The 22,788-nt window shown below is 44.7% G+C and overlaps 1 protein-coding gene across 3 annotated transcripts in view; it reads left to right on the forward strand.

Annotated features, from left to right (window-relative positions):
* Positions 1 to 3,046: 3,046 nt before the first annotated feature.
* The window catches only part of LINGO1 (leucine rich repeat and Ig domain containing 1), a 278,287-nt gene continuing 258,545 nt past the window's right edge, over positions 3,047 to 22,788 (forward strand). For all 3 annotated transcript variants that reach the window (XM_030186881.1, XM_030186875.1, XM_030186901.1), the window contains exons 1-2: positions 3,047 to 3,087; positions 21,405 to 21,517. The gene's annotated coding sequence lies outside the window, so the exon portion shown is untranslated. The remainder of the gene's footprint in view (positions 3,088 to 21,404; positions 21,518 to 22,788) is intronic.

Below are 22,788 nucleotides of genomic sequence, written 5' to 3' on the forward strand. Positions count from 1 at the left end.
TCTGGTGAAAATTCAAGGCGCACATCTACCAACCCTGCCCCTTTCATTATCCCAGCTAGCCGTATCCCATCATACCTCACCTGCGCTGCCCTTCCTCCACTATGCTGTTTCCTCAAAATGGTGTTAAAATCCCCCCCCCCAAACCACCTGACGTGCCGTGTATAATAGGGTTTAATTTTACCAAATAACCATGAACGTTCCCTCTTACTTTGTGGCCCATAAACATTAATAATCCGGGAAGCCACCCCGTGCCACAAAACATCCACCACCAAACACCTCCCTACTCCTAATTCCATCACCCTTTGAATCTGTACCTTATGTGTTTTAAATAATATCCCTACCCCCCCCCCTATCTGTCCCCTGCCAAGCTCCAAACCGAAGGCCCCCATCTCCAGGCCCTCCTCGCACGCCTGATCGCCTCCATAGTTTGCAAGCATGTCTCCTGGATTAGGAAACAGTCTGCCTGGATCGTGGAGAGGCCCTCAAAGGCCAAACATTGTGCCCTCTGGGAGGCCACACTCGCCACATTCAGAGTGGCAAATAATAATATAATACCTGCCATTATGTAGGGAAAGATGACTGTCTCCCAACCTCTTCCTGCCGAACTGCTTCCTTGACATCACCCCTACCTAGAGCCCAGACCCCTTCTTCAACCACTTCTTCCTCCACCCAATCCCTAACCCCGGCTTCAAAACCTCCCTTCTTCCTTCCCTTCTTCTTCTTAGACTCATCCAACCCCCCTCCTCTTCAGACAAAGACAAACCCCCCCGCCCTCCTTCCTCTATTTGCCCCCCTCCCCCCTCTGATCCCCTCCCACCCCCTGAACCTTCCCCCTCTCACTCCCGTGATCCTTCCCCTGTAGAGCTCGAATTCTATCCGATTGCCTCATAAGTTTCTCCCCTTCTCCTGCCCCCCCTATTCCCCCCTCCCTGTCCAACCCGCCCCCACCCTCCACACTAATCTCCATCCTCCTAACCTTCCCCCTTCTTCTTACGCTTACCCCTCTCCCTCCACCCCCTCTAAATTTCCTCTTTCCTTCCTCCCCTCCCCCCACAACCCCACCGACCCCTTCTTCTTCCACCACCTCCTCTTCCTATGCCAAAACCTGAAACTGGTTTCCTGTCTCCCTCTCTTGCCAAGCCCCCTCTCCTGACCCCCCTGAAATCCCTCTACCCTTCCCCTTCACCCCCCTCTGCTTCTTGGGGACCTGGGCCCACTCATCTACCCCTTCCAGCCCTTGACCCTGTTTCCCCACCTGTGCTGCTGCCTCTGGAACCCCCACCTCCACGACCTCCCTCTGTGCCCCCCTTGCCCCCTGATCCCGACCCTGAACCCCCCCTCCCCCCACCCCCTCCTCCTGCACCTCCTCTTCCCTCCCCCCATTATGCGACGCCCTAGGGCAGTCCCGGAAGGCATGCCCCAGACCACCACAAAGATTGCACCTGATCGAAGAACACTCTTCGGTGGGATGATCTTTCAAGCCGCACTTAGCACATTGCTGTACTGGGCAGGACATGCTAAAATGGTGGAAAGACCCACACCGAAAACATTGTCTTGGCTGTCCCTTGTAAAAACACAGGATTCTGTCCCTTCCAATAAAAGCCGCTGAAGGAATGTGTTGTACTACCTGCCCTACCTGGTGAAGTTTAACCAAAGCCCCCCCCCCCCCCCAGACTCTACTTGGATCCGGGAGCTTGGTCAATGGAGTCCTCAACTCGGCATACCTGTGCAGCCAAAAGGCCAAGTCTGCCCCTGAGATGGACTCGTTACGAACTAGCAGAGTCACCTGCACCAGATCTGGCCGACTGATGGGAACTACCCTATAACATTTCCAATCCCCCCTTCCTCTTACCCCCTCATACTTTTCCCAGAAGACCTCCATGCCTCTCTGGGTCAGAAAACTGACATCGTATTCTGGGAGATTAACTGGATGAATACAGGCATAGAGGTCTTCTGGGACAAACCCTAACCCCAAAACTAGCTTCAACACTGTATCACATGAAGGCATTCCCCCCTCCCCCACCCACTTGATTTGGACCACATTCCTTCTCTTGGGCGGTTGCCCATAACCCCTACCTCCCCCGAACCCAGCATCTGTGTCATTACTAAAGGAAAACTGCCCCTTTCCTCTTCCTCCTTCCCTATTAACCACATCTGCAAAGGAGGGCTGACCCTGCCTCCACTGACTTCCCCTCCTCCCTGAGCTTATCCCTTCCTTGCCTGAAGATCCCTTCCCTCCCCCCCTGCTGATCCTGCCCACCCCCTTTACCTTCCCTTACCATCTCCCCATCAACCCCCTCCCCCCTTCCATAAACTGGAACAGCAACCCGTTCACCAACCTTTTCACCAACAGAACAGTTCCCCAAACCCTCTGCCCCTTCCCCCCCTCCCTCACATCACAAATCAACGTATCCTGAACATCATCTCCTCCCCCTCCCCCCTGCCCACAGTCAGTGCCCAGAGAACTGAGCCCCCTGGAATCTATAACCAGTTCTGAACAGTCCTTAACTTTCCCAATGCTTCCCTAGGAGTGAGCTCCCTCTGCCTGGGCTGCCGATCCCCCAGCAATATCTTCTGTCAGAGACTGCTGACACACTCTGAGGAGAGCTCTGTTCTCCCTGCACCAGCAGGTCCCGAGTGAGGCTGCTTACAGTTTTTACAGAGCCAGAGTTTATCTCATCTTCCCTTCTGTGCTGGGGATTCCCTGAGCCTGGCTGTGCTGCTGAATCCACCACTTGTGGCTGAAAACCTGGTGCCTCAATCAGGGAGCTAACTAAGCTCACCTGTGTCTGCAACCCTAAGACCTGCTGTTCATTAGTCTCCACACTCCCAATGTCAGTATGCTTTCCAGCTTGCTTTCCAGTGTTCACCTTCCCTGTCAAACTGTTGCCTGCATCAGTGTTGGGTAGTGCAGGCACTTTTTGTGAAATAACACACAACCCCAAGTCACTGTCCTCAGTTTCAAAGACAGCAGAATGTGTAGGCTGACTGAGTTCCAACTCCATTGTGTTTTCAGCCATAGTCTCTGCAGCACCAACTGAGGTCTCTTCAACTCCTTCCCTCTCTTCCCTGGCAGCTGCTTCTAAGGTAAGGTTTGCAGGGTTCTGAGTTGCTAGATTCTTCATAAATTGTAAAGTGTCTTGACTGCTTGTCCCCACCACATTATCTACTGCAACCTGGTGTTTTGTAAAACAATCTTCAGATACCAACTCTCCTGTTTCCTCTGGCTGATTCTGGTTTGGCACTGTCCTGGGTTGAAATCTTTCCCTGGTAATATAGAGTTCCCTTAAAGGGTTATCAGAGCCCTTCTTCAGGGAGTCCAACACCTTTCTTTTCAGGCAAAGCTGCTTTCTCAAACGAGCTTCTTCCTTTCCATACAGACTCTTCTGTGCTGCTGGGGCCAACTTCTGCAGGGTTCTAGCCCTGTTTAGTTTTTTCCCCAGCACTTCCACCTCCTTCCCCAGGGCTTTAATCCTCCTCACCCTGTCCACGATACCTCTGGCTGCAGAATCTGGGCTGCTGCTTCCCAGCTGCCCTACCCCCTCCTCCTCCTCTTCCTCAGACCACTCATCCTCACTATACAACGGGTCCAGCACCTGGCTGAAGCTCCTGACCCTCTTCCATCCTCTGTTCTGCCACTTTCTGGGCCTGCGGGACCCTCACCCTCTGCCTCCCCCTCCCATGCTCTTCGTGCTCCTTACCCGGTAACCGCTGGGTCATGGGAGGGGTGCTGGGTCTACTGTCCCCCCTGGACCTTGAGGCTCCACGGTCCAGGGGACTCCGCTCTCTTCTCCCAGGGGCCAGGCTCGGCTGAGAGCTGCTTCTCCGTCTCTCCTGGTAGCTGGGCCCGGCCGTTTCCCGAGCCGGGCCCTGCCCTGAGGAGTGCTCCCCAGAGCCCTGCCTCATGGCTGGGAAGGGAGTAGGCCTTGCTCCCCTCCCTTCCTCCAACCACAGAGCCTCCTGTAGTATGTCCTTCTCCTTCAGTGTCTAGCTACACACTGACTTGGAATGCCCTCCTGTGGGAGGTGGTGGAGATGAAAACGGTAGCGGAATTCAAGCATGCTTGGGATAAACATAAAGGAATCCTGTTAGAAGGAATGGATCCTCAGAAGCTTAGCCGAGATTGGGAGGTGGGGCTAGTGCTGGGCAGACTTCTACGGTCTATGTCCTGAAAATGGCAGATACAAATCAAGGTAAGGTATACACAAGAAGTAGCACATATGAGTTTATCTTGTTGGGCAGACTAGATGGGCCGTGCAGGTCTTTTTCTGCCGTCATCTACTATGTTACTATGTTAAATTGCAAGAGGATTGTGAAAAATTACAAGAGGACCTTCCGAGACTGGAAGACTGGGCATCTAAATGGCAGGTGACGTTTAATGTTATTGACCAGGAAAGGGATCTAGGCATCATTGTTGATGATATGTTGAAACCCTTTGCTCAGAGTGCAGCAGTGCCTAAGAAAGCAAATAGAATGTTAGGTATTATTAGGAAAGGAATGGAAAACAAAAATGAGGACCTTATAATGCCTTTGTATCGCTCCATGGTGCGACCGCACCTCGAATATTGTGATCAATTCTGGTTGCCGTATCTCAAAAAAGATATAGTGGAATTAGAAAAGGTACAGAGAAGGGTGATGAAAATAATAAAGGGGATGGAACGCCTTCCCTATGAGGAAAGGCTAAAGTGGCTAGGGCTCTTCAGCTTGGAGAAAAGGCGGCTAAGGGGAGATATGATAGAGGTCTATAAAATAATGAGTGGAATGGGTAGACGTGAATTGCTTGTTTACTGTTTCCAAAAACATTAGGACTAGGGGGCACGCAATGAAGCTACAAAGTAGTAAATTTAAAATGAATCGGAGAAAATGTTTCTTTACTCAACATGTAATTAAACTCTGGAATTCGTTGCCAGAGAATGTGGTAAAAGTAGTTAGCTTAGTGGGGTTTAAAAAAGGTTTGGATGGCTTCCTAAAGGAAAAGTTCATAGACCATTATTAATATAGACTTGATTAAAATCCATTTCTTATTTCTAAAATAAGAAGCATAAAATATATTGTATTTTGGGGGGATCTTGCTAAGTACTTGTGACCTGGATTGGCCAATGTTGGAAACACGATGCTAGGCTTAATAGACCTTTGGTCTTTCCCAGTATGGCAATACTTATGTACTTAAAGTAATTGGTATTTACTCAAAAGACTGGCTGGTAGATATTTAGCCTGAAGATTCAGCTGTGAGGTGATGGGTATGAAAGAGTGGATATCACTCCTGCTCCTTCCCCTGCTAGACTACCAGGGATCAAGTAGGTAGTCCTGAAGAGATCTGGGGGGGGGGGGGGGGGGGGGTATTGGATGTTCAGAGGGAGAAAGGGATAGGAACTGGCTTTGTGAATGTTCAGAGGGAAGATCGGAAAGGGCTGTGTGGATGCTCATGGAAGAGAGAGGGGAATTGGAAGGGTTTGGTGGTTGCTCGGGGAATGGAAGGGGATAAAAAGGGGCTTTATGGTTGTTCAGTGGAGGAGGGAAGGAAGGGTATTGGCATACTTCAGGCAGGTGCCAGCTGACATGCAGATCTAAATGACCAAAATTAGGACTGCTATTTAAGTGATCCTATTTGATTGCCTAGCTATGCAGGCACTGGCACTCTTACAGCTGCCAGCTCCTCTCTGACTCTGCCCTCAGAATGCCCCTCTTTCCGATCCACTTCAAAAATGGCCAGTCAGAGCTGATATTCAGAGGCACTGCCCAGTAAGTAAGTGCTGATGAATATTGGCAGTTGGCCCGCTGAGTGCAATTTAAGTGGGTAGGATCCTCTCCTGCCCACTTACATAAGAACATAAGCCTTGACATACTGGGACAGAAAAAAAGCTCCATCAAGCCCAGTGGCAAATCCAGGTCACAAGTACTTGACAAGATCCCAAAAGAGTAAAACAGTTTTATGCTGCTTGGCCTAGAAAAAAAGTCCATCTTAATAATGGCTTAGGAACTTTTCTTTTAAGTAATTATCCACACCTTTTTTAAAACCTGCTAAGCTAAATGCTTTTACCACATTCTCTTGCAACAGATTCCAGAGTTAAATTATACTTAAATCGCTTTGAATATCAATCATCTTTATTTGTGTGCTGTTTTTACATAGGTAGTTGTACTCTCTTCTTTTTGTGTAAAATAAATCCATTAGTATAAATGCAGAATAAGGGATCATATTCAACAGGAGTGGCTGCTCCTGGTGAACTCCTGCAGACCAGGTCCCATCATGTTATTTAGCAGCACCTAACCATATAGCAATGATGATCTAACAACTCCTGCTAGAGAGAGAAGATTAAACATCCTGCTGAATAAAAAACTCTCTCATAGCCTTCTTTGAAATGCAGGCTCCAACGTGACAGTTGTAGTGGTTTAATGCTGTATATAGGCAGCATTGAGAAAGACTTGTGTCTGGTGAGCATGCAGACCCTGGAAGGCCATGCATAAATTAACAGGCAGCGTGTGCAGAAATAGCTCTGCTTTCCATTATCCTCTTGGGCCTTAGGGACCAATGTTTATCCTTTGCCTGTTTATGAGATCTCTAAGAACGTCTCAACCCTCTCTGCGGAATTCCACATACGACAGCAAAATGCCTCTTCCAGCACTGACCCTGCATCTCGACATGTGTAGAACAGCAGCTTCAAAAATGTGGGTGAAAGAAGAGCTTACAAAAAGTGGGTCAGTGTCTTCTCAGGGGAAATTACCAGTGCTGAAACGCTTGGATTGCACACAATTCTTCATCTGGTTTCTGTTGCTTTTACTTTTTTTTTTTTTTTTTTACTTTCTTTGACAGTCTGTTGGGTGTGATGAAATAACGGCTGTAATCTCCCATGGGGATGCCCAGATCCACAGCTACCTCCCTGCTGCTATCTTCCCACATTTGCTCTGAAGGGTACTAATGTTAGGATCAGCTCAGGTTGCAACCCTGTAAGAGGCAAGCTGAAAAAGCTATAGATGAAACAGCAATTCCAGCTTTCTTTTGATTTATAGGTAATAAATAGAAATAAATAAAACATAGAACAGGAAGAGCCTTTGTGACATGCTTCAGGCAAAGTCAAGGCCAAGAAGCATCATCATCAGTCACCCTTGACACATGCTGCCGGGAGCTCTGGGGTGTCGAAGGATTCGGCACCCGAGAAGCGTCGGCGCCAGGAGGATCATTCCCCCTTCATGCAGGAGGTACCGACGTGCCTGCCTCCTAGCAGCAGAGAATCAGCTCCCCCATCAACTCCAGCTCTTTTGCAACCTGCAGCTCAGCTGGTACCCCAGCTTTTACAGGTATCAGCCTTCGATAAGCGTATCTGGGCCTTGCTCCCTGAGCAGCTGGATGGCCTTATGCAATGGTGTTCATCGGCATTGAGGGTGCTTGCATCTACCCTGCTTCCCATGTGACCCTGCCTGGCCTTCAGCCTAAAATGAGGCCTCCAACGCCAGCACCACTTGCAGCACCAATGTTCACTGCCAACTAAGCCAGCACTCCCTCGATGTCAGTGGAGGAAGCTTCACTCGAGTCCAGGCGAGAGTCGACTTCTCTACACCGCTCTCGAGGATATGGGTCCTCGGCATCAAGGCAAGTTTGGTCTTGACAATCCCATCGAGAGATATTGTCTGACACCGTAGAGAAGTGCTCAATGGATTTAGAAGAGGATCCCAGGTACTTTTCTTCGGTTGAGTCCTATGGGATTCCCTCTGAACCCTCCCCTCCACCTGAAAGAAGAAAGTCTCCTCCGGACAGCCTTTCAGTTCTATCTTTTGTAAAGGAAATGGCTGATGCCATTTTATTTCCTTTCGAAATGGAGGATGAGCCCAGGGCCTAGATGCTCAAGGTCCTGGACTACATCTCCTAATAAGGAGGCTATGACTGCCCCTCTCCACGAGGTACTCAGGGAAGTCCTTGTTGGGAACTGGGAGACCCCTCTGTCAGTCCCTGTCATGCCCAAGAAGATTGACACCCAGTACCGGCTCCACAATGCACCTGGTTTTGATAGGCCTCAGTTGCCTCACAATCCCATGGTGGTGGAATCCACTCAAGAGCCAGGAGTTCCAGATACTATGCCTCGGTGCCCCCAGGCAGAGAAGCTAGAACCCTGGATTCTTTTGTGAGGAAGATGTACCAGGCTTCAATGCTCATTTCCCGTATACAATCTTACCAGCTCTTCACGAGAGTGTACTTGCGAAACTCAGTGTGCCAGCTGTTGGACTTGGTTGATGCACTTCCTCCTGAGCAGACCGAGCCTTTTCGCCAGTTGATCAAGCAGCAGAAGGCATGTCAAAGGTTCTTGGCCAGGGGCACTTATGACACTTTTGATGTGGTATCCAGGATCTTTGCTCAAAGTATAGCAGTGTGCAGACTCTCATGGCTGCATGTTTCTGACTTGTAGCAATCTGTTCAGCAGAGGTTGGTGAATGCCCCATGCTGGGGAAATAACCTTTTTGGAGAGAAGGTTGAAGAGGTCGCTGACCAGATCAAAAGACACCCTGATACCATTTCTTCTGTCTCTCACCAGGCGCCTTCTGCATCAACCTCCTCAGCTAGGAAGATTTTTGCCGGTCAGGGAGAAGTTAACATTTTTTCACCAAACGTGGCCTCTTAAACCTCCGACTGGTGGGGTATTCAAATACTCTGTCTCAGATATGCCCTCAATTGGCATTTCAAACCTCCAAATTGCCCACTAAGAGCCCATTTATTCAGCTCTCAGCACTGGCAGGTATTTGCAGAGGAACTCCCCACCCTTCTGAAGGCTCATGCAGTCAAACTCGTTCCACCAGGGGAAGAAGGGCAGGGATTCTATTCCAGGTACTTCCTTGTGCAGAAGAAGACAAGGAGATGTGTCACATCCTAGACCTAAGGGCCTGAACAAATTTCTAGTTCCAGAATAGTTCAGGATGGTTTCCTTGGGCACCCTTCTCCCAATGATTCAGAAAAATGATTGGATATGCTCTCTGGACTTAAAAGATGCATATACTCACATCCTGATACTTCCAGAAGTATCTTTGATTTCGGCTGCAAACACCTCACTTTCTGTACCGTGTGTTGTTTTTTGGCCTTGCATCAGCTCCCAGCATCTTAACCAAGTGTCTAGTGGTAGTTACAACATCGATATGCAGACTTGGAGTCCATGTGTTCCGGTATGTCGATGAATGGCTGGTGAAGAGCACCTCGGAGGAGGGTGCTCAGGAGTCTATGCGGATGACTATTCAGGTGCTCGAGCTACTAGGGTTCACTTTAAACTACCCTGAGTCACATATCAACCCTGTCCAGTGACTGGAGTTCATAGGAGCCCTGCTTGACACACAGAGGGTTCGAGCCTACCTCCTGGAGACGAGAGTGGACAATCTTGTTTCACTCACGTTCAAGGTTCGTGCTTCTCAGTGGGTCACAGCTCAGCAGATGTTGAGATTGCTGGGCCACATGGCTTCCACAGTGTATGTTACACCCATGACACATCTTCACATGAGATCTGCTCAATAGACCCTGGTTTCTCAGTGTTACCAAGCCACGGGAAGTCTAGAAGATGTCATCCAAGTGTCCCCCAGAGCTTGTATGCTCTCTTCAGTGATGGACAGTTTGATCCAATTTGACTCTGGGACTTCCATTCCAAATTTCTCAGCCACAAAATGTGCTGACAATGATGCATCTCTCCTGGGATGGGGAGCTCATGTAGATGGGCTTCACACTCAAGGTGTTTGGTCCTCCCAGGAAATTAATCTTTAGATCAACCTCCTAGAGCTTTGAGTGATCTGGAATGTTCTAAAGGCATTCAGAGATCGGCTATCTCACCAAATTATTCTCATCCAAACAGACAATCAGGTTGTAATGTATTACCCCAACAAGCAGGGTGGGGGCACCGGATCATGCCCTCTGTGTCAGGAGGCTGTCTGGATGTGACATTGGGCTTGCCAATTTGGCATGTTCCTTTGAGCCACTTATCTGGTGGGCAAAAACAATACCCTGGCTGATAGACTGAGCAGGATATTGCAACTTCACGAGTGGTCTCTCAATATGGGCATAACCAGCAAGATCATCCGAGCATGGGGTACCCCCTTGGTGGATCTTTTTGCCACTCAGATCAATCACAAGGTCCCTCAGTTCTTTTCCAGGCTTCAGGCCCATGACAGATTAGCGTCAGATGCCTTCCTCCTCAATTGGGGTACAGGTCTTCTGTATGTGTATCCTCCAATACCTCTAGTGGGAAAAATTTCATTGAAACTCGGGCAAGACCACGGAACCATGATTCTGATCGCACTGCACTGGCAGCGGCAGATATGATCCCCTCTTCTTCTGGAATTATCCTCCAAAGAAACTTGGAGACTAGAGTGTTTTCTGACCTTCATCACGCAGAACAAGGGGTCACTTCTATATCCCAATCTCCAGTCTCTAGCTCTCACAGCTTGGATTTTGAAATGGTTTCAATTTTACCACATGGCCCTATTCCTTGCCCACTGAAAAAAAGCCCTTTTTCCAAGACGCATTTAAATCTGTCCCAGCGCATTCCAAAAATACATGCCCTCACTACTGCAGGCCACTTTTTGCCGTGGCTTAGTAAAAGGACTCCATTGATTGCACAGGCTGATCTGACAGGGATTATATGTCACTAACTACACTGTATTTCCCATCTAGTCAGCTGTAGATTGAGTGACGTATGGGATTTAGAAAACTACTCATCATTAATGGTTTGCATAGTTAAACCTGCTTTAGACCACTTCATTAAGCCTACATGTTTGAAAAAATACATTGATTACCAATAGTCATTTCTCTCCCAGACCCTTTCTGCCTTTGGCTCTGAACCTCCTCAGGAATCTGTGCAACATCTCAGGGCTGTAATTCAAACACTAGCCCATAGCAGAAAAGCCATCGATTAAAGATCAGCAAAATCCATTTTTATTATTGTCCAGCCTTCCTGGGACTTTATTTTTACTAAATTGGAAAACCGGGGCAGAACAAAGAGATGAAACCCTGTTTTGCAGCTGCTGTATCAACATTTCTTTTAGGTGATTCAGTTGATATTTAAAAAAGACAAAAATAGTTTAGGTTCTCATTTTCCATGTTCATGTTTTTATTTGATTTATTTGCACGTGAGGAAAATTCCTACTCCAAAGCCTCTGTAGAATCAGTTCATATAAGTTAATCTCAAGAGAATGCCATACATGAAGGGGAAGGGGGGGGGGGGGGGTCAATTTTGTAACAGGGCAACTAAGGACATGCCATAAAAGCCTTATTTTATAAAGGTTGATCCAAAAAAAGCAATGCCCCATCAGACCTCTCTAGAGGAGTAGTCTAATGGTTAGGCCAGTGGGCTGAGGTCCTGGGGAACTGAGTTTAAATCCCACTGCAGCTCCTTGGGACCCTGGAGAAGTCACATGTCCCAGGTACAAAAACTTAGTTGTGTGCCCACTAGGGACAGAGAAAGTACCTGCATATAGGGATAAATTCAGTAAATAGTGCCCAAATGTGGATTCCAAAAAATAATAATAATAAGCACTATTCTATAAATAGCACTCAGACTTGGGCACTTAGCGCAGGGATCCACCTCCAGGTTTGGGCATAAAGATTTACACCAGCTGAAACCTGGATCTGCCATGTTTTATAACACTTCATGCAAATTATTGGAACGCCCCTGACCTGCCCATACCCTTCCCATGACCATGATGTGGGGGGAAGGCCGACAGTCGCTCAAAAGAGCATGGTTCGGGATAAGGTATCTTTCAAAGATATCACCATAACAGGGAAGATAGAGTATCCTGATAGTGAGGTTGCAAAAGAGATTGTAGTAGATCGGGTATCTTTAAATAACAATAAAAATCAGACAAAAGATTGCCAGTTAATACTGTCAAGTACTAAGCATGATGTACTTAGGAACAACAAACATAGTTTGAAATGTCTATATGCGAATGCCAGGAGCCTAAGAAATAAGATGGGGGAGTTAGAATATATTGCACTAAATGAAAAATTAGATATAATAGGCATCTCTGAGACCTGGTGGAAGGAGGATAACCAGTGGGACACTGTCATACCGGGGTACAAATTATATCGTAGTGATAGGGTAAATCGGATTGGTGGAGGGGTAGCATTGTATATTAACGAGAGCCTTGAATCAAATAGATTGAAAATTCTGCAGGAAGCAAAACACTCCTTGGAATCACTGTGGATTGAAATTCCATGTGCAAAGGGGAAAAGGATAGTGATAGGAGTGTACTACCGTCCGCCTGGCCAGGACGAACAGACGGATGCGGAAATGTTAAAGGAAATCAGGGACGCAAACAAACTGGGCAACACAATAATAATGGGGGATTTCAATTACCCGCATATAGACTGGGTTAATGTAACATCTGTACACGTAAGGGACATAAGATTTCTTGATGAAATCAAGGACAGCTTCATGGAACAGCTAGTTCAGGAGCCGACAAGAGAAGGAAAAATACTAGACTTAGTCCTTAGTGGTGCTCATGATCTAGTGCAGGGGGTAACGATACGAGGGCCGCTTGATAACAGTGATCATAATATGATCGGTTTTGATATTGGCATTGAAGGAAGTGAAACTAGGAAATCAAGTACGCTAGCGTTTAACTATAGAAAAGGTGATTACGACAAAATGAGAAAAATGGTGAAAAAAAGACTGAAAGGAGCAGCTCGCAGAGTAAAAAACTTGCATCAGGCGTGGATGCTGTTTAAAAACACCATCCTGGAGGTTCAGGACAAATATATTCCACGTATTAGAAAAAAGGGAAAAAAGACTAAACGTCAGCCGGCGTGGCTAAACAGTAAGATAAAGGAAATCATTAGAGCCAAAAAACAATCCTTCAGAAAGTGGAGAAGAGAACCAACTGAAAGTAACAGGATAGATCATAAGGAATGCCAAGCCAAATGCAAAGCGGAGATAAGGAGGGCAAAAAAGGACTTTGAGAAGAAATTAGCGTTGGAAGCAAAAATACATAGTAAAAACTTTTTTAGATACATTAAAAGCAGGAAACCGGCCAAAGAGTCGGTTGGGCCGCTGGACGAAAATGGTGTTAAAGGGGCGATCAAGGAGGACAAAGCCGTAGCGGAGAAATTAAATGAATTCTTTGCTTCGGTCTTCACCGAGGAGGATTTGGGGGGGACACCGGTGCCGGAAAGAATATTTGAAGCGGGGGAGTCGGAGAAACTAAACAAATTCTCTGTAACCTTGGAGGATGTAATGGGTCAGTTCAGCAAGCTGAAGAGTAGTAAATCACCGGGACCTGATGGTATTCATCCCAGAGTATTAATAGAACTAAAAAATGAACTTGCGGAGCTACTGTTAGAAATATGCAATCTGTCCCTAAAATCGAGTGTAATACCGGAAGACTGGAGGGTAGCCAATGTTACTCCGATTTTTAAGAAAGGTTCCAGAGGAGATCCGGGAAATTATAGACCGGTGAGTCTGACGTCGGTGCCGGGCAAGATGGTGGAGGCTATTATTAAGAATAAAATTGCAGAGCATATACAAAAACATGGACTGATGAGACAAAGTCAGCACGGATTTAGTGAAGGGAAGTCTTGCCTCACCAATCTAATGCATTTTTTTGAGGGGGTAAGCAAACATGTGGACAATGGGGAGCCGGTTGATATTGTATATCTGGATTTTCAGAAGGCGTTTGACAAAGTGCCGCACGAAAGACTCCTGAAGAAATTGCAGAGTCATGGAATCGGAGGTAGGGTATTATTATGGATTAAGAACTGGTTGAAAGATAGGAAGCAGAGAGTAGGATTGCGTGGCCAGTATTCTCAGTGGAGGAGGGTAGTTAGTGGGGTCCCGCAGGGGTCTGTGCTGGGTCCGTTGCTTTTTAATGTATTTATAAATGACCTAGAGATGGGAATAACTAGTGAGGTAATTAAATTCGCCGATGACACAAAATTATTCAGGGTCGTCAAGTCGCAGGAGGAATGTGAACGATTACAGGAGGACCTTGCGAGACTGGGAGAATGGGCGTGCAAGTGGCAGATGAAGTTCAATGTTGACAAGTGCAAAGTGATGCATGTGGGTAAGAGGAACCCGAATTATAGCTACGTCTTGCAAGGTTCCGCGTTAGGAGTTACGGATCAAGAAAGGGATCTGGGTGTCGTCGTCGATGATACGCTGAAACCTTCTGCTCAGTGTGCTGCTGCGGCTAGGAAAGCGAATAGAATGTTGGGTGTTATTAGGAAGGGTATGGAGTCCAGGTGTGCGGATGTTATAATGCCGTTGTATCGCTCCATGGTGCGACCGCACCTGGAGTATTGTGTTCAGTACTGGTCTCCGTATCTCAAAAAAGATATAGTAGAATTGGAAAAGGTACAGCGAAGGGCGACGAAAATGATAGTGGGGATGGGACGACTTTCCTATGAAGAGAGGCTGAGAAGGCTAGGGCTTTTCAGCTTGGAGAAGAGACGGCTGAGGGGAGATATGATAGAAGTGTATAAAATAATGAGTGGAATGGATCGGGTGGATGTGAAGCGACTGTTCACGCTATCCAAAAATACTAGGACTAGAGGGCATGAGTTGAAGCTACAGTGTGGTAAATTTAAAACGAATCGGAGAAAATTTTTCTTCACCCAACGTGTAATTAGACTCTGGAATTCATTGCCGGAGAACGTGGTACGGGCGGTTAGCTTGACGGAGTTTAAAAAGGGGTTAGATAGATTCCTAAAGGACAAGTCCATAGACCGCTATTAAATGGACTTGGAAAAATTCCGCATTTTTAGGTATAACTTGTCTGGAATGTTTTTACGTTTGGGGAGCGTGCCAGGTGCCCTTGACCTGGATTGGCCACTGTCGGTGACAGGATGCTGGGCTAGATGGACCTTTGGTCTTTCCCAGTATGGCACTACTTATGTACTTATGTACCCCTTTTTGATCCACACTTAAAAATTTAAGAGCGCATCTTTATAGAACACCAACTAGGAAGCTATACGTGTATATTCAAATTGTAGCCAATTAGCAGCAATAATTGATTATCAGTGCCTAGTTATCAGCACTAATTGGTTCTTTATTCAATTAAATTGCATGCACAAGTTAACTGCGTGCCTACATTTTTACTGATTTTTCCCCCTATGCTAAGTTTCATTCCATCCCATTAAATTTTCAGAGAGCTACTTTGCCTCCAGCAAACAGATGGACAAGTAGACATTCTAGAAAACTTCTATATCATTTTTTCCAATTTCCATTGAGTTGAAAAGAATAAAAAACAGCACAGAGCTTGCAAATCAAGCCATCATGTTGCTTGTGCTGCTGTATTGTGGTAGAGATACTCTTTGTGTACTCCACGTTCAGATGTGTCCAGTTTTCAGCACTGTTTGCCCCTGATGCAGCCCATGTGTGGGCGAAACATGGCCCCCATCAGGCATTGTTTGATTGTTAACCATTAAGAAGCTCATTTTGAACTATTTTTGTCTGTTCTGCTCCATTTTTTGCCATCTTCCCTTCTCCTCCAAGCTCCCTGTTTGTTCCGAGGACTCCACACCCAGCCCTTCGGTTTTGTCTCCTTTGCTGTCATCACATCCTCACTCTATTACTTTCCATTGCAAACCGTTCCTGCTACCTTCAAATACTTTGTGATCACACCACCTGTCCTGCTAACTGCCATTCCCATTTTCTTCCTCCCTTTAACATTTGAACTACTTGAACACGCTGTTTGTAGATATGGACCAGTTGGCCTATCCTTTCAGTCCAACTGTCCTTCTCTGGTTCAATATTATTTTGGGAAGAAGAGCATATAAATTCCCATATAAAAACCAACAAGAACTTCCCATGACCTCTTAAGACTGTTCCTGCCATTGCCCTCTAAATTTATTCTAATCATGTTTAGATTCTGTTATAATACCATATTCCACTAAGAAATAAAGAAGTAATATACCAGAATATAGCCCATATTATATCTTGCATTCAAATGAAGTTATCCCTAAGTATGTGTAAGGCAGTTTGTTGATGTACAGTCATGTACCTTTGACATGGTCTGTGCATGCAATGAACGGAACTAGCGCATGCTAATTGTGAAATGGCCCTGCTGTCTTTACAAGTAGCACAGTCTAAGTTCCTCCAGTGAATTGAGACTAAAAGTCATTGATGTCATCTTTACTGTCACATCCATGGGATAAGGGGTGCCAGGTGAAGGATAGGGGGGACCATGATTTTTGAAAAGTGGCTGGTGGGAACAAGGTTCTGGAACCATAGGTGCACTTTGCTTTCATGGGAGGTTCTGGGAAGAGAGGGTTATGATGAGGCAGTTGGCATGGCTGACTAGGACGGAGGTCGGTGTAGCCTATCATTTTTTAATGGGTTTTCCTACTAGTAAAGGAGATTAGGCAGCAAATCACAAAAAAATCATGCTCATATAAAACTCTTACTTGGATAAACAATTCTGTAAAACAGGGGTGAAACCAAAGGTTTTTTAAACTTACTCAATACACCCTCTTATATTACTATAGAGAAAGGGTGGACATATCAGATAGTATTACATTGAAAATCTGTAATTTAAATAGTAAACATTTAGGGCTAGATTCTACTGTACACCGCCTTGAGTGATTTCCTTCAAAAAGGCAGTAAAATATGGCGCCAAAAGAAATTGGCACCAAGCTATAAGGTATGCTTAAAGTTAGGCACAGTTTATAGAATAGCAATTATTCTCAGGAATCATGCCTAACTTTAGGCATAGCCATTTGCACCAACTGAAAAGTGATGCAAATGTATGCGCCTAAATTAGACACCTATCACCATTATGTTATAATAATGTGCATAAATGCTAGGAATGCTCCTTTTCTGCCCATGACCCTCCCATCTCTGTGCCCCTTTTTTATTCACACATATAAAACATGGAAAAGAAAATAAGATGATGCCTTTTTTATCGGACATAACTTAATACATTTCTTGATTAGCTTTCAAAGGTTGCCCTTCTTCGTCAGATCGGAAATAAGCAAATGTTGGTAGATGACAGTATAAATAAGTTAAACATCAAAGCAGTCCAGTGACAGTCTAATAGGATGGGGGTGGGTAGGTGAGAGACAGAAAGAGGGACAGGGGGATATGCATGGAGACAGGATGGTGACAAAGCAGTACAATTTTCAAACCACTACAATTTTATGGTTTATAATGGGTTAGAAAACCCAGATCTTTGTTAAGTCCTGTCTGGTGGGTGTCAAAATATTTAATCATTCTGACTTCAAAGGTCTTACATTCCTGTATTGTTTTAAAGTTCCCTTTTAAGATTTTTACCATGAAGTCACTGGTACAGGGTTCTGGTTTTGTAAAGTGCTGCCCCACAGGCGTGACATCTTTATTAGTAGTGGCATTTTTCATATGGTGTCTATGTAAATTAAATCTCTTCGTTAGCATCTCACTGGTTTCTCTAATATAGCACCCTTTGTCACACTTTCTACATTGAATGATATATATACCACATTGAAAGATGAGCACATGAAAGATTCCTTAATGTTGAACATTTTTTCTTTGTGAATGGCCATGGGGTCCTGTGAAATGTTTTTTGGCATAGTTTGCAGCTGGATATATTGCAAGGATGTGTGCCAATCTTAATTTTCTTTTCTATGTTTTATTTTGTTTTATTTCTATTGATTACCTTTAAAAGTGGACTAACACGGCTACCACACCTCTTTACTCACACATAAAATATAGGCGCGGATTCCATGCCTAAATTTACATGCGTAAATTCCAATTACATCTAATTAGTGCCAATAATCACTTGTTAAGCCAGTTATTAGCACTAATTAGCTCATTATTCAATTGAATTGCACGCATGCCCAAATTTGTGCATGCAATTTTTGGTGACTTTTATAGAGTTAGGGGGTTAGGCGGCAATTCTGTAAGTGGGCACCTCCTTTTAGATACCCCAATGCCGTGTGGATGAAAGTCTGTTCTATAATGGTAACTGGTTGCCCAGAATCCATTATAAAATAAAAGCATAACTACCCAGGCCCTTTCCATCCCCCACACATGTGACCCCCCCCCCCCTTGCAACACTAATTATGTGCACCCTTATGGAACAGCTCTTAGTCACTTTGCTGCCACTTACTTGCGTAGAGGTCATGAGTTGAGGTTGTGGGGGTGGGGGGAGACTTAGGAGCAATATCGGTAAACATTTTTTCACAGAAAAGGTGGTAGATGCCTGGAATGCCTCCTGGGGGAGGTTGTGAAGATAAACATGGTGACAGAATTCAAGAATACATGGGATAAATACAGAGGAACCCTATATAGAAAAAGGATAGAATCCAATTAAAGCAAACTTAAATGGCCTCATAGCTGGAGTGAGCTTTGATGGCAGCTTCAGAAGTTAGGAAGAAAGACCAATGCCAAACAGACTTTTACAGTCTGGATCAAGGCTGGATACAGATCAGGATCAAGGTTGGAGTGGGCTTTGATGGCAACTCCAATATTTGGGAAGAAGGACAGGTACTGGGCAGGCTTCTACAGTCTGTGCCCCAAAATTGTCAGGGAGAGACAGAGATTAAGTATACCAATGTTTATTCATAAAGAAGTGGAACCTGTGCAGAGTGCCAGATTCAACTCTACTTCTACTACTACTACTACTTAACATTTCTAGAGCGCTACTAGGGTTACGCAGCGCTGTACAATTTAACAAAGAGAGACAGTCCCTGCTCAAAGAGCTTACAATCTAATAGACAAGTGAACGGTCGGTCCGATAGGGGCAGTCAAATTGGGGCAGTCTGGATTCACTGAACGGTAAGGGTTAGGTGCCACCATGTTGGGTAGACTGGATGAACCGTGCAGGTCTTTATCTGCTGGCATTTACTATGTTACTGTGAAAGGGCTGTTATTCTGTGCATTATTTATATGCATGAGTGGTGCGTAAATATTGGCACCCACTTATAGAATTGCCTTTTTGTATCTCTTGTCATTTAGGCATTTGAAACAGTTGACCAGTAGTCAAAGAACCTGTGCAATCTATAATCTCTACTAATCACATTCAGCACCCCAGTCATAATTTATATTCTTACATCTAGAGATTTTTTTCCACATAATGTATTTATTTATTTATTATGATTTATTTATCGCCTTTTTGAAGGAATTCACTCAAGGTGGTGTACAGCAAGAATAAGTCAAACATAAGCAATAGACAATTACAGCAGTAAAATATTCAAACAACAAATACAAAGTATGGCATAGTATGCTACATCACAATGTCAACACAATGTGCAATAAATCGCTTTAATAGACAGAATAGGGTGTAAGCAAAGGTGGAACATATAGATAGAGTAACAAGAGTAAGAAAAAGGTACAAATTTAAAGAAAGTTACAAATGAGGTCAGAAAGGTGCTTGAATATTCTTAGCTAGGGTAGGAGTGGATAAACATGTCCTGCTGTAGTATGTGCAGCTGGCATCATTCCTTGTGTGTGTAACTAGCAAGTTAGTTACTTCTTCCATTAAAGGCCTGGTTGAAAAGCCAAGCTTTCAGCATTCTGAATTAATTGGAGCTGGTGCAGACCCTTTGTTATCATACCAGTGTAGAGTGCATTACAGTCTTGCTGTTATGGCATGCACAACTGAGACAGTATTGATCCTTGTGGTACCCCAAAGGCCAGTGCCCATGGTGGTGATGAGGTGCTGCTGAACAGTATGGACTGTTGATTGTCTGATAAATAGGATCTGAACCAGGCAAGTACTGTTCCACTGATACCTGTTTCTGCCAGTCGTGCTAGCATGATATCGTGATAATTAAAGAACTATCATTCACTATGTCAGAGGAAGTAGAATTTTGGTCCTGCACAGCTCAACTTCCTGTAACACTTCCTTCTCCTAAGACTTAGATTTAAATTTGAATAAGCAGAATGAACTGATCTGGATGAAAGAACAAATTTTACCTTTCCCTTAAATCTAATCCGACATTTACAAGGGCAGAGCACAGAAAATTCAGCATTTAATTGCAACCACATCATTTTGACAGCACAAAAACCTTCTTCTTGTCTGACATGATTTAGAGATGTCTGGAAACATTAATATTCTGTGTCGCAGAGACAAAGCGTTTCTCTGCAGAACCTCCTCTTTATCAGAATCAAAATACAAAGGTCAATACTAATGTATTTGTAACGTGTGGGCTTTGCCTCTTTAGAACATGTTTTTCTTACTCATAAAAGAATATTAAATCTAATCTGTAAGAAGTGTCCTTACTCTGTGTTTAATATTTGGAGTTTGGTAAGTAGAAACTCCAATCTTGGGGAAGAATATTGTTAGTTGGCGTTATTTCCAGGATCTTTTATAAAGCGTTCTTAACCGTAGGCCCTTTTACTAAGGTGCACTAAACCCTAATGCGAGCTTAGCATGCTGAAAAGGTTTACCACAGGATGCGTTGAAGTGTCCTGCAGTTAATTCCCAGGTTGCACTGATCGTGCTATTTTTTTAAATTAATTTTGGGAGGGGGCGTGGCATGGGTAGGGAAAGGACATGGAAGTGCTAACCAGCTAGAGCATTCACATTAGCGTACGCTAACTGGTTAACATAGGGTTAATGTGGGAGCATTTACCACCTCCTAAGTGCTCTTGCATTAATATTTTTGCAGGTCCCGTCCACTAATGGAAAAATTAATGTGGGTCCCAAAAAGAAAAAGGCATATTTTATAGCTGCTGTAACAATGGGTTTGTAAGGACTCAATACAACTCAATCAGTGTTTCAATCGGTGAGTGCTATGTTATTTTTGAATGAAATAGATATAACAATGGGTTTCGCACGCGGGGAAAGTCCTATGTTAGGATGTGCTAAGGCAGTGGTTCCCAAACCCGGTCCTTAAGGCACCCCAACCAGTCAGGTTTTCAGGATATCCACAATGAATATTAATGACAGAGATCTGCATGCTCTGCCTCCATTGCATGCAGATCTCTCTCATGAATATTCATTGTGGATAACCTGAAAACCTGACTGGCTGGGGTGCCTCCAGAACTGGGTTTGGGAACCACTGCGCTAAGTCCATTTTATGCCGCAGCTTAGTAAAAGGGCCCCTATATTTGCTGGTTCTTGCCATTTGAGCAAGGGGATCCAATTATTTTTTTTTTGAAAATATCTTTATTGAATCAGAGGCTTGACGCCCAAATATCAGCCAACAACATTCAAACTGCTTATTACAACACTGTTCTTACATCATTGTGGCGCAGCCACGCTATTGGAACTGCCTCTGAAGTATCCAGAGCCCTAGAAAGTGAGACGCTATTGGGGTATTCATAGCTATCAAGTTTTTTTTTACCTCATCAGGTTTTTCATAGAATGGTATGTTTTGTTTATCTAGCACTCTGCCCAAGCTGCTCAGCACTGTTGTATTTGAAACTGAAAAGTCAGTAACTTCTTTAGAATTAAGCAGATCAGTCACTCTGCATTATGATTTACCCTCATTGGTTAATTTTACATTGTGCTGTTTTCTCCGGCAGGGATAACAATCAACAGACCTGTTACAGGACCGCTGTAAAATCACCCCCAGAGCTGGTTTGAAACCTTGGCGGAATATTAGACTTTCGTGTACAGAATTTTTCTGCTGAGCCTGGTAGGTTCATCATTGTTTCTGGTACATTTTTAAATTTATATTCACTATTACTCATCATTGCTTCAAAGAATAAAAATACATTTGAATGACTGTCTAGAGAATAACTGAACAAACTTGCAGATGACACCGAGTTCAAAGGAGCTGTCTGCACCATGGAACAGGACAGAAGTACAAAATAATCTTGACATTTTAGGGTACTAGAAATAAAATGTAATATAACATGGACAAATATATGGAAACAAGAGAAATTCTAAAACACAAATATAGGCAGTGAATCACAGTTGAGTGTACATAAACAAGGTAATATTCTTATAAAAAGGGATTTGAAAATTCCTCCAGGACTTACTCTTTGGACATGCAATGTGCTCGCCTTGTATTCTCCCTTACCCCCAATAAATGTTTTGGGGTGGGTACAATGGGGACATGTAATGATTTCATTCTTTGCCTGATGTATGCATATCCAAAGTCACTGTAGTCCAGTCCACTCTCCTCCTTCATCCATCCCTAGCCCTCCTCCTCCTTCTTCACACCCAGCCTACTCATGTGAAGTCCTTTTCTTCTCTTTCTCTCATCTTTTTCATTTCTCTTTCATTTTCATCCCTTCTCCTTCCTACCACGAGAGGTTGAATGAATTTTCAAAACCCCAATTATGAAAGCATTCAACACCATCCTATGACGTATTAACATTTATTTTACTTAAGCCACTGTGAGACCCCGGACGAGGGTTATGGGGTGGCCCTGTTAATACACAGCTGGACAAGATTGTAAACATGAAATAAGTGCTTTATTAACTTAAATCTGAGGCCTGTTCCTTCACAGGCCTAGAACTAAGGTAAAGTCTCTTATCTTCGGGGGGGGGGGGGGGGGGGATTTACTTGGGCCTGGGGACAACAGGGTCCAAAACACAGTCTATGGCCTGTGACAGCCACGCCGTAAAACAGTTTGCAGTTTCTCTGTTTCTGTATTTGTATTTCCAGTCTGGTTCCAGCCAGACCTCAGAACAAGGCTCACAATTCTTCAAATAAAAGTTTGGCTTACCTCAGCCAGATCACAGCAGCTAGAAGTGTTCAGTAAAGGTGTATACTGGGTCTTCAGTTCTTCCTTCCCTGGGCCTCCTTAACCTCAGCATGGCCCTGTCTTTTAAACTCTCAGGTATTGTCTCCAACCCTTCCGGCACACTTCCTCCCAGGACCGGCTGCAGAGCCGACAGCCCATGCCTGAAGGCTGCTGCGGCACCATGCTTGCTTTTTAAATTTTTTTGTTAGCTTTTT

Source organism: Microcaecilia unicolor, chromosome 1 (assembly GCF_901765095.1).
Source record: "Microcaecilia unicolor chromosome 1, aMicUni1.1, whole genome shotgun sequence".
NCBI classification, from domain to species: Eukaryota; Metazoa; Chordata; class Amphibia; order Gymnophiona; family Siphonopidae; genus Microcaecilia; species Microcaecilia unicolor.